Here is a 12879-nt window from a genome sequence, read left to right as displayed (position 1 = left end):
GATCAATTAATATTAAGCAAATATATAATCATTCAATTTAAGATCAATCTGGGTTAAGGGATATTATACCAAGAAAATCAACCTTTAGGTCATCTTTCACCTGATACAGTTTATTTCTCCTCCTTCATCTATATGCACATGTATATGTATATGTGGACATGATCTTGTCCACCCATATGTCCATCCCAAGGACAGCTTCTCACCTCTCACCCAAGCTGGAAAACACTGCATGATCTGATTTGTATGTATAATTTGCCATCTAAATTCTGGTGGCACGGCACAACATCACTATTGTAGTCTTTTGTGTTTACATATATGGTAGGCGGCCTGGAAGCACCAGCAAAAAACAGGAAATAGGAGCGGAACACCGGTGTTTCCCTATACTTTCAATACTCAGCTGGAAATGTTTTGGGTATAAGGGGAGTGGGGGCGACAGTGTACCAATAGTGCGTTGGCTTCACATTCGTGACGTCATGCCCACTCCTCCCATTATATGTCCATGGTACAGAGCCATCTCGTATAGCCAGCCGTATTCTTCATAAAGTTATGACATGTGTCATAGATATGGTAGATGCGTATCGTAACTTAGAACATCTATCATAAGTCGTATATCATAAGTTATGACATGAGCGAAATTGTCTATGTTAACCGTTTGCTATAATGTAGTGCTTACTTGATTTCAAATACTAAAAAACGAAGCAAAAACTAGCGTTTACTGCTAATTTATAGCTTCTATAAACATTTCTTTCGTTTTTATGTATTGGAAGAAGAGACAGTGAAGAAGAGACACAGAAATTCAATCACTGAAATACTGTTAATGAGATCCCGTAGGAACGCCTCAATTCAAACAAACACTGTTTAAATGGTTTGGTGACAAGGAAGGTTCTTTCGACGATCCCCAAGGCCATCACTACGCACAACTGCATTTTCTTAGCATTTTTTTTTTTTTTTTTTTCCAGCAGCAAGTTATCTGAGTGTTATGGGTAAGTGGATTTCTCCTTTCTGTGTCACTGTTAAGCTTCCCTCACTAGATCGGTAAGAAAGAGAATACTTGCATGGTTTAAATAATATCTTCTGATGAGTTTCAAGTCACTAAGTTCATTCAGTACGTCCTGAGTAAATAATTCCTGAGCTAGAGATGTTGTGGGGCAGCCATCTTGGCTGTGGGGAACGTCTATCATAAGCAGCTAGTTCAGGGTGGACCCAGTCTTAGCATCCCGCATGGATTTATGACAGACTAACTAACTAACTAATGGGGAGCATACGCCGGGGGGGCGCGTCGCCTCACTCACCAGCCGCCTCTACCCAAGGCGATCCCTCCGAGCGAGCTCCCATGCGGCCACTCTGTCCATCCCAAGCCGATCCCGGCATGATCTATCGAGTTTCCCCAGCCACGAGTTGCGTAGCCGTCCCCTTGGTCTCCACTCAGGGTTGTCTCTTACAGAGAGAACCCTATGAGCAGGGTCAACGTCAGGGAGGCGAGCCATGTGCCTGTATAACAGCCGGAGCTGGCGTTCACGGCCTATGCTGGAAACAGACCTAGAGTCAGTTTCATGAAGCAGTCGCTGGTTTGACACAAAGTCATTCCAGCGATACTCCATGATTCTGCGAAGGCACTTGGTACCAAAGACATCGAGACGCCTCTCCAAGCCACTGTTAAGTGTCCATGTCTCACAGCCATACAGCAAGACAGGGAGCACCAGCGACTTGAAGACACGGATCTTTGTTCGCCTGCATAGATATTGACAACGCCATATACTCGTGTTGAGCGAGTTCATAACACCGTGGGCCAGACCAATCCGTCGAGTGACTTTCTGGTCAGAACCACCAATGTTATGAACTACACTACCAAGGTAGGTGAAACTCTCCAAGACCTCAATTTTCTCGTCACATGCATGGACAGACCGGACTGTGTCGTCCAGTAAGCTTCCAAACGCCTGGACCTTGGTCTTGGTCCAGGAGACCTCAAGTCCCAAATGTTTCGCCTCCTCATGCAGTGCCTCGAGGGCCATGACCAGGACATCCAACGATTCCACGAGCAATACAGTATCATCAGCGAAAACAAGGTCAGTGACCCTGGTATTACCGACAGACGCTCCACAATGACTCTGATCTACAACCTTGCCCAATACCCAGTACATGTAAGTGTTGAAGAGCGATGGAGCAAGAACACATCCCTGCCTCACCCCTGAGTTCACAGGCAAGAAGTCTGAGATGCCGCTCCCACATTTCACTGCACTTTCAGTCCCGGAGTATAGACCAGTCATAAGACCAATAATCCTTGCAGGAATCCCACGGACACACAGAATATCCCAGAGTGTCCCACGATGCACTGAATCAAACGCCTTCCTGAGATCGACATAAGCTGCAAGCAGCCCCTGCTGAAACTCAAGTCGCTGTTCCATGAGGACTCGAAGTGCTAAGATCCGGTCAATTGTTAACTTACCAGGTGTAAACCCGGACTGTTCAGGCCTCTGATGCCTCAGCAGTTGGGATCAAATTCGCATCAGCAACAAATGAGCAAGCACCTTGCCCAGTACACTGAGCAGTGTAATGCCACGGTAGTTGTTGCAGTCCTGGCAATCCCTATTCCCTTTCCAGATAGGGACAACCAACCCCCTTTTCCAGTCAGGAGGAATGGTAAAGGAATGCCAAACGGCAGACAAAACCGCATGCAACCCCCGGATCATGGCGTCATCCCCAGCTTTCAGCATCTCCGCACTGATATTACAGATACCTGCTGCCTTCCCACATTTCAACTTGTTCACAGCCTCTCTCACCTCAGCAAGAGAGGGCGGAGTTTTGTCTACTGGTGGGTCGGCAGCCAACATATGCACACCAGCTAAGGATAGCTGTCAGCTTGGAGGTTCTGCCACATACAACTGCTCAAAGTACTCGAACCAACGTGATCGAACCTCATTCACATTTGACACTATCTGCCCATCAGCCATACGGATAGTGCTCGTCTGCGATGTGGATTTGGAGTGGAGCTTTTTCAGGGGTCTGTAAGCAGGCCAAAGGTTGTTTGCGATGAATCAGCCCTCAACCTCCTCAGCGAGTGTTCTGACGTACCTCTCCTTATCCCTCCTTAGAAGAACTCTAGTCCAACGTGACAGGGTCCTGTAATGCCCAAGATTTCCAGCCAGTCTGGTAGCACAACTTTCTTCAATAGTTCTCAGTGTCTCCTCTGATGTCACACCGCTCCTAGACCTTGGGCGCTCTCCAACACACTCCTCAGTAGCTTTGAGAGTTTCACGTTTGAAAGTATCCCACAGCTCTTCAGGGTCCTCCAGGGTGTCCAGCACTTCAAAGCGATTGGAGACTGTCACCGCATACTCTTGGGCACATGTCAAGTCCCTCAGTTTCTCAAGATGAAATCTTGGAGAATTGCATCTGGAGATTTTCTTGGACCTGATATGTATCCTGAGGGTTGTAACAACAAGCCTGTGGTCAGTAGCAAAGAACTCGGCACTCCGGTAAACCCTGCAGTTCTGAAGAATCCTCCAGTGAATACTCATAAGGATGTGGTCAATCTCCTTCGCCACACCACTGGCATTGCTGTACCAAGACCAGCGGTGAGACTTTCGTCTCTGGAACCAGGAACCCCCAATCCTCAGCCTTCTGAACTTTGCGAAGTTCAGGAGGAATGAACTGTTGACATTCCTGCTACCAGAGCCATGGGGACCGACACATAACTTGTAGCCAACTCTCTCAGTCCCAGTCACTGCATTGAAGTCGCCCAAGACAACGAGTGTGTCGCAGGAGGGGCACTGATCGACTATGGAGTCAAGCTTGGCATAGAACATCTCCTTCTCTTCAAGTTCACTCGTCTCAGTAGTAGCATATACTGCCACCAAGGACATGAAGCCCAGAGTGTGCTTCAGCCTCAACAACATTATACACTCATCAAACGGAGTAACCCCAACCACGGAAGACTGCAGTCTGCTGGAAATGCCTATAGCTACTCCCCCAAGACAGGCGCCATCGCTGTGGCCAGACCAGTAGTAAGTGTAACCACCACTACTGATTTCACCACTGCCAGGCCCCCTCACCTCAGAGAGCACCACTATATCCACTCTTAGCCTACCGAGTTCCTCCGATAGATGAGGCAGACGATGATCATCCGAGAGAGTCAGGATGTTCCAGGTGCCCACACGAAGAGCCCGCCGGAGGTTAACCTCAGGCTCGGCTTGACGGGTGTGTGCGTCTTCCGCACCACCCCGGCGGTCCCCCAGTTAAGGGATGGGGTGATTTTGGTGGGGTAGGGGTGCCATCCAGCCCCGACCAGTGGTGCTATTACTGGATGCCATAGATCTGTTGCAGTGTTTCATTCCTCCGCCCCCCCACCCACCATCGAGCCCAACAAGGGGAGGCTTAGGCTCAGTGCCCAGCGGCCCCAGGGGTAGCGGAAGGAGTATACGTGGCCACCAACTAGCAAAGTGGTGGCCACTTGGCTCAGGGTCACGCAGACTAACCGACCTCTCCGAGCCAGGAGAGGCCGTCCGTCTTGGCCTGAATAAGGGACCAAAGAGGTGTGTTGCTAGCCCAGGCGTGCAGCTGGGACATCGCTCAGCCTCCAGGACTCCCGTCTCCCGGCATTTCGGGTCACCACACATGGCAAACATGTGGGACAGACGCGCATAGTTTATGACAAAAATGCGCCATTTTGTCCTAGCTATGAGACATTTCACAGCTAAGACTCGCTAGAACCGCTTCGTGAATACGAGCGGGTGTTGGTCTTTGAGTGTAGAATCTCATTTGCCGCTTAGGTGTCCTTGACCACTGACGTCTGATGAACAGAGCAGAGGAGTTGCTTGGCGTGCTGCCCAAGCAAAAAAGTGTCGTACAGTTCATTGGCAATGTGTCCTCACAGAGATCTCACTTCTTGAAGCTTATGCTATATAGAAGTGAACAGCTGGTCTTCCAGTCTTTGTGATACTGTCACTTGAATAAACATGATCATATAGGACCGATTCTCTGCTTTTTTTTTTTTCTGATTGAAGAAAAGACAGGCAGACACATTGTTTATTCTTGTTTAATGGTTGTTACGTTTAAAGAACAGGCATATAGTAATATGCCATAGCCTGGTTAATACATTCCGGGTCAAAATGATGTCTGATGTTGGCCAATATGACTAGCAACACTTACTGCATGGTGCTGCACATACGGCAGTTATGAAATGAAATATCAAAGTGTCTCACTGTTGGTATTTATTTTCACGCTATTTCCGCATTTTGGGTGCGTCCCATCTCAAGTAACCCTTATTATCCTAGTATGTCTAGACTGACTTCAAGTATTATAATATAACTGATTATGATCTATTATTAGCGATTATGGAGCAAGGAGAAATGATGTAGATGACACGTCTAGCAGCTGTTCAGGTCATGGGTCATTCACAGAGGGGAGAGCGAGGTCCCTTGGCCCGCTCCTCGGATTCCGCTATGTTAAGGGAACGTTCTATCCCCCGTATCGCTTCTTCAGACCTGTTGTACTTTATCAACTGTGCAAATACAAACGATTCTGCAGAGTATTTCAGCATGAATTGTTTGTATCAATCATGACCTCATACTGTATTATGGCACTGTACCAGAACACAATATGTTGGAAGTCGTAGCCCAAGGCAGGGAGGCCATTCAGACACTTTTACCTGCCCTGCCAGAATGTCGCTCATTGTAAGCAAATGTTACTATTCACTTAATTAGAAACAATTCCCGCTACAGTTTTAATAATGGTTTTCACTCATGACTGACTTGTATGCTGATAATTCTGTATGTTCGAGATTTTATTGAAAATACACGCACATTCACTTGTTTTCATCTTACATGTTTGCATCGCTGCCTGCGAGTGGCTGTGTCTTTCGCTCCGTCCCACTCCCCGCCCACAGTTCTCTCAAGCCCTTAGAAGGTTTGCGGCCCGAGGCAGTTGTAAGGTTCCAAAGCTCCCAGGAGATCTGTGCGAGGGGAAGGGGTACACTCCTCTCCTACAGGAGGGGAGCGGGACACGGGAGCAGGTCAGGGAAGAGTTCAATTCATGGACGGTATCAATTCACCCCAGAAGCTCGCTCACTGAAGCTGATCCTCCGTAGATGGAAAGGAAAGACAATCTAACCACGTATATATATATATATATATATATATATATATATATATATATATATATATATATATATATATATATATATATATATATATATATATATATATATATAGGAGGGACACCGGCCAAGAGCAACGAAAATCACTTAAAAAAAAAAAAACCCGCTGAGATGCTGGTGCCCGAATAGGGTCCGAAGCTGTAGTCAAAAATTGAAGAATAAGTGTCTTGAAACCTCCCTCTTGAAGGAATTCAAGTCATAGGAAGATGGAAATACAGAAGCAAGCAGGGAGTTCCAGAAAAAAAAAAGAAAAAAAACATGGAAAACATCATTGCGAAGGATTTTAATAGGTCGCATGAAGTAGTCAGAGGGTGGAGGAGAGTGAGGAACATGCCCTGAATTATCCAAGGTAGGATTTTTAACAAAGGTTTGAGTGAAGAGTTCAGCTTTAGAAATAAATGAGATAGCAGGCAGTGGTGCCATCAGGTTGAAATAAAGGAAGGAAAGATGAAGAAGCAAAGTTATTGGAGATGTTTTTGGCTAGGATGCAGAAATTACAAGGGGAGTTAGATCTTGAAAGATTTTGACACTCTTAATAAAGATCAGGCACTTGTTTACGTCATGCTGATAGAGGTTGGTCCAGCTGGACAAAGCCTTGTTAACTTGTACTTTACAGGAAATGAACGGGTCAGACTTGACTACTTTTACATTTTTTCACGTATATGTACATATATACACCTTAATTATCAATATGATATATATATATATATATATATATATATATATATATATATATATATATATATATATATATATATATATATATATATATATATATATATATATATATACATTATATTATGTATATATATATATATATATATATATATATATATATATATATATATATATATATATATATATATATATATATATATATATATATATATATATATATATATATATATATATATATATATATATGAAAGTTCAGTTGTATATCATATTGATAATTAAGGTGTATATATGTACATATACGTGAAAAAATGTAAAAGTAGTCAAGTCTGACCCGTTCATTTCCTGTAAAGTACAAGTTAACAAGGCTTTGTCCAGCTGGACCAAGCCTGCCTCTAGGTGAGCTGGATGAGTATTATTTTGTAATATGGAATTGCTTTTTCTGTATTGTTATTGTTTGTGTTTTAGTGGTATTGAGGTCTCTGCATTTGTGTGACTGATGTAAGGCTGCTCGTAAAATTTTTGTGGTATTTATAAAAGCTCTCGTTGTTTCCTGAGTTTGTTGTATGTATGGTGATTCATGTCTTCACGTGTGTGCTAGATATTTGTTGCTTGATCGTGAAGGAACATGTTCAAAAGTCTGGTTTTAGTGTGTGTATGCATTTCTTCTGTGGTCATTGCTAGTTGTTTGCTAGTTGCAAACCGTAAGTCTTTGTTTTGATTTTTTTGAAGGAAACTTATTTGTCTTTTACTCATACACCGAATGGGTATGGGCGGGTACTGGATGACTGGTAATATTAACGTCTTTGCAAGGTGTGTCTTTATTTTTTTCAGGAAGATTTGATAATTTGTATAATTTTGATAAGGCTACATCTGTTTTTTTTTTTTTTTTCTGTCTTTTATGCTTTTTTTTTTATTTTTTTATAGCCAGTGTTGGTGAGAACTAAGCCAAGACTTTCACTCTCTTTTTGCAATTCAGTTTCTTCGTTGTCAATTTTTAGGGGGTGGTGGATGCAGCTGACAGGTGAATGGGATCGAATTTGTTTATGTTTTTTTTTTTTTCCAGTGTTTTCAAAGTTGTTTATAATTGAGATTTCTTTTTCTGTGGTTTTGTTTAGCATTACTTTTGATTTTCCGGGGTATCCAGTTATTTGTGTGATATCGTCTGCATACGAAATATTTATTGCTTTGTATGTAGGTGGATTGTTTGTGTAAATAGTGAAGAGAGTTGGTGCGATAACACTGCCTTGTAGTACTCCTGATTGAAGAACAAAGTGTGGACCGAGATAATTATTGATCCTTATGTGTGCTTTTTCTGTCATCCAAGTAGTCACAAAGAAATTTTTCTATGGATGTTGGAAGATTTAATTGTGGTATTTTATATTTTAATCCTAGATGTGACACCTTGTCAAAGGCTTTTGTTGTCTCTGAGCACTGTCTGGCAGAGGCCATTGTTACCTTTGTTTTGTGCTATTTGTTCTACTATTATTGCAAGTGCTTGTGGTGCCCCTCTCCCCGATCTAAAACCAAATTGATTGTCGTTGTGGTGGTTGTTATATTCTAGGTGTGATCTAAGTCTTTTGTTTATATTTTTTGTAGAATTTTTCCATGAACTTCCAGGAGTGATATGGGTCTACAGCTGCAGGGGTGATGCGGAGACTTTCCAGGTTTTGGGATCAGCTTAAGTGTAGTTACTTTCCAGGCATCGGGGCAGTATCTTGATGATAGTGTGGTATTGAAAATATTGGTAAGGAAATTAATTGCTGAGTTAGAAAGGTTTATTAATATTGTTCTATTAATTTCACTTTTTCCAGGACAGGTTCTTTTTGATTGGTTTATGTTTGATCTTACGTCTTCCAAGGTGTCTCATTGATCCATGTAAGTATTACTGATTAAGTCTACTAAGATCTGCATTGTGGAGGGGCGTGACTCGGTCTGTGTTTTGGTTTAGGAAGGTTATGACACTGTCGTGCAGACCATCAGTATTATCATCCTCTTCATTTTTCTCATTCCCTATGAACTTCTTTATCTTTATTAGAGTACTTTTTGGTGTTGTTTTTTTGTCCTAAATGTAATGTAGTTTAGGGATTATTTGGCCAAGTAAATCTTTAATTTTCTGCCAGGATAACCTTGAGTCTTTGTATGTGCTTGCTGTCTCCCTCATGATGTTACACCAGCTTTGATTAACTTCTTCATGTATTTTTTTCTGCTAATAAGTGTTGTAATGCTTTATAGGTACGGTAATGATCATAGGTCCATCCTGTTATATATGATAATTGGCAGATGGTATTGAAAATCGTGAGGATTACTTTAGTGTTATGGCTGAAGGTATGAGTCGGTAAAGAGTAAAGATATGTTAACTGGATGAATTTCTTTACTGCGGTGTTTATGGTGGAGTACCATTGAGTAATGGCATTATCAGTTTCTTCTAGATTTGCTTCTTGGAGTTCTTGTGGGTTGAGATGGTGGTTAATATATTGTTTGGAAGCGTTCCACTCGGCTTTCGAGAAGTTAGGTCTGGGAATTGTGGAGATGAGCATGGGTGATGATGACAAAGTGAGGATTATGGGAAGATGATCATTGGTAGTGAGGGGACCTTCGGAGATGGCGATGTTATGGTATGTCCTGTAGTTGGATAATATTATGTCGGGGTCTGTTCCTCTTAAATATGTAAGGAATGTTGGGAAATGAGGTCCTATGTGTTGTATGGTTCCGTTGTGAATTAGACTGTTCAGTTGTCTGCCTTTCATGTTTGTGTTGGTGTAACCGAAGATGTGGTGATGTGCATTGAGATCAGCCAGCATATACAATGGTACGTTTCTGCGGAAGAGAGAGATAAAGTGAGGGGTGGGTATGTGATCACGAGAAGGAGGATAAATTGTGGAGATAATGATTTTGCCTGTTGTTTCAGTTTCGGTGGCTAGTGGGTCAGAAGTGAAATCGTCTAATAATTTACTGTTATTGCAACACCATCAGCTTTTGATGCTAATGTGTTCTTTTGATATGATCGGTATCCACGAATTTTTATGGTTGAGATATCAGGTAGACAGTGATTGTTGATCAGAATTATCTCTGGTCAAATGTTTTGTATTATTCAGTTCATATTTTTTTTTTTTTCCCAATGGAGAACTTTTTTTTTAAGTAATCTATGGGATGTGTTGAATTAAAGTGATTTTTTTTTTTTTTTCTGTGTTTGTCTATTCTTGGAGGTGGTGCTCTCTCCATGGCTCTCCTGGAGTGCAGTTTCCGGAGCTAACTTCCTTCCAACACTGACTAACAATCTCTGAGTTCTATATTATCATTTCTTATTGCTTCTAGTATTTGTGCGGAGTCAAGGGAATGGGAAGTAAAGGTGACTGTATATTTTCTGTCCTCAGTACCTCATATTAGTTTGTGTTCAGTAAGAGTATCCTTAGGCCAGACGGTGTTGTCTGTGGTGTGAATGACAAGACCTACATCTTTTGCTTTGATTTTGTCTGGGGTTTTGCTGGGCTGGGGGTTTTGTTGTGAGGGTTGTGGTTGTGCTTCGTGACTGAGAGGTGTGGGGTGGTGCGACATCGTGTTCTGCTGTTTCTTTGTTTGTTCTATATGTATTGATCATGTTCTTGAATCTCTGGCGTTTGGTAAGTATATGCTAGTCGTAATCTTATTTGAGGGAGGGTTAGCAGATGCTTTTATATTAAGGAGTTTGTTAAGGAGTATCATGTTATTTAATTCAGATTCATATGTAGCAGGTGCATGCAGCTGTATTTGAGAGGTGGGCGTGTAGAATGCAGGTGAATATTTTTGCGTGTGTCTCATTATTGATGTAGTTATTGATGTTGTTATTGTTGGATTTGTTTATCAGATTTTGGCTGGTTACTGGGCTATATGATTGCTTTGAATTTTTGTCTGCTAGTCTTTTATTTTTTATTGCCTCCTTCCTGGGGGGACACTGCTGCCAGCGTTCTGTGTTCCCCTTGGCAGTTTATACATTTTTTAATGGTAGATTGGCATTCCTTCCAAGTGTGGCCCTTTTCGGAACACTCACAACAGATTTTATATTCACAAGGTTGATCACATTGGTTGGAGTAATGTTGTTCTATAGCATAGCATTTAAAACAGGTCTGTATATTGTAAAATGTTTCCTGTTTGATATTAGTTCCCGGAATACTCATTTGAAACAATCCGATTCCTGCGTTTTGAGCTTTTTCTTGGCTAAGGATGCTTGTGTGAATGTGATTTTGATTGTTTTAGAGTTGGGAAACTTGAGAAGGGTGGTTGATTTCCCCCTCTCCCCAGGAGTTATTATTGGAGATTTCTTCTGTAATGTCTTCTTTGTTGACATAGATGTGGTTGTTGACATTAGGATTTATTACAGAACGGTTTGCTTTCAGTTCTTGAGGTATTTGTGGGAAGAAATTATTGGTGGTGAGGTCTTTGTTTGAGAGTTATTGAAAAGCTTGTCTAAATCTTGTTCGTTGCTTGTACTAACTACAAATCTGTCAGGTAGGTTAATGAGTTCTATGATGACATAATTTTTGAAGGGGTTCCTAAAAGGGTGTTCTTTCATCTTGGATCTTTGCCGTTATGAGACTATTTTAACTCGACGCATCTTGCATAACTAAGGAATACCGAGTGTTGGCGGAGGAGGAAGTATATTCTATTGGGGGCAAGCTCCACTAACAAACACAGCTAATGGATAGTGAATGAAAGGAGCATGCCCAGGCAGAACAGATAGATGTCCCGGCCGCCAACAGCCGTCGTAGACACCCTGCTCTGCACCCTAACGATGTGCATTCCCGCCGTCATCCGAGAAAACTCCCGCGGTCAGTCTTCCCGTCGGCTTCCCGTGCTTCGTTCGTTGCTTCAGAACCACCGCACGCGATTCATTCAGTGACCGTAAGTAGCACACGACCAGTCTGAAAGAATGAAGTGGTTATTTGTATTTGTAGGCACAGATTTGTGTTTCTACAGTGTAGAGTCAAACTGGAATTAAATCTCTCTCTCTCTCTCTCTCTCTCTCTCTCTCTCTCTCTCTCTCTCTCTCTCTCTCTCTCTTACGTCACTCAATGTACATAAAACCAGGATGTTTCCACTCATTATTTTTATTTTCCCTGTCAGCTGGCTAGATGGCGCCGCTGGACTGACGGAAGGGCCAACGTCATCTTGAATTCAAATCTGTATTCAAGATAGCGGTGGTGAGGCTCAGCTCGCCTGCCACGGTATTGGCGAACTGTGGAGAAAGAGTAAAATGTTTTGGAATTGATGATTGATTAAAAAGGGAAAGCGCCGCAACATCGTGGTCATGTGGCGCCGCTACAAAATGTTTAAGACAACTACAATGGCAGGTTAAAATGGTGGTAGCAAATAATAACAAAACTGTGGTACTGTAGAAAATCGCAAAAAAAAAAAAACAAGATACAGAAAGGAAAAAAAGTGAAGTGCCACAGATTATGAAGGCTGGAATTTGAATGTATTTACTTCAAGTGACGGGGAGATGTTATTTTGGGGAACCTTAAGATCTGTACTCTCGAGTTTCCACGTCTTAACTCGACAGCTTGCGGCAGGCTGTGGTAGATATTATGGGGCTGGCAGGGGGCGTGTTCGTGAGTCTGGGGGTCTTTCAACGAGAAGTCTGAGTCAGTAACAAGGAAAACACATTTGAAAATTCGTCTGGTCATCTCTGTGGCTTAGGAAAGTTGTCTGTGTGAGAGAATAAAGTATTTGAGAATATGGGTGTATCTATATCTATCCACCTTTATCTGTCAATCAATCAATCAATATTTATCCATCTATCTACCTATTCGTCACACATTTCACAGGAGGAGGCAGTAGACACCTGCCGAAACGATAATTACTCCCAGTGAGGTCTAAAGCACTGTTCAGGGGGTGCTGTGAACTTATCATTAAACCCAGCTGTGACCTCACTGAACGTTTCCCTTTGTGTCTCACAACACAAGGGGGCAGTCACAGCCTGCCCTCTAAAGACAACTCTCTTCCTCCACACAAAACTACAAGCACCTAATAACACACATACCCTTCACTCAAAAATTTTAAAATCATCATGG

The 12879-nt window shown here is 42.3% G+C and overlaps 1 long non-coding RNA gene and 1 pseudogene across 1 annotated transcript; one reads left to right on the top strand and one right to left on the bottom strand.

Annotated features, from left to right (window-relative positions):
* Nucleotides 1-311: 311 nt before the first annotated feature.
* LOC135113011 (uncharacterized) lies at nucleotides 312-4625 on the bottom strand (annotated as a pseudogene).
* A 3086-nt stretch (nucleotides 4626-7711) lies between these two features.
* On the top strand, nucleotides 7712-12542 carry LOC135113176 (uncharacterized). Its single transcript, XR_010274737.1, has 2 exons — nucleotides 7712-11710; nucleotides 11933-12542. It is a non-coding gene; the product is annotated as an uncharacterized LOC135113176 (long non-coding RNA).
* Nucleotides 12543-12879: the final 337 nt, after the last annotated feature.

This window comes from Scylla paramamosain, chromosome 25 (assembly GCF_035594125.1).
Source record: "Scylla paramamosain isolate STU-SP2022 chromosome 25, ASM3559412v1, whole genome shotgun sequence".
Lineage (NCBI taxonomy): Eukaryota > Metazoa > Arthropoda > Malacostraca > Decapoda > Portunidae > Scylla > Scylla paramamosain.
This window is presented reverse-complemented; position numbering and strand designations above follow the sequence as displayed.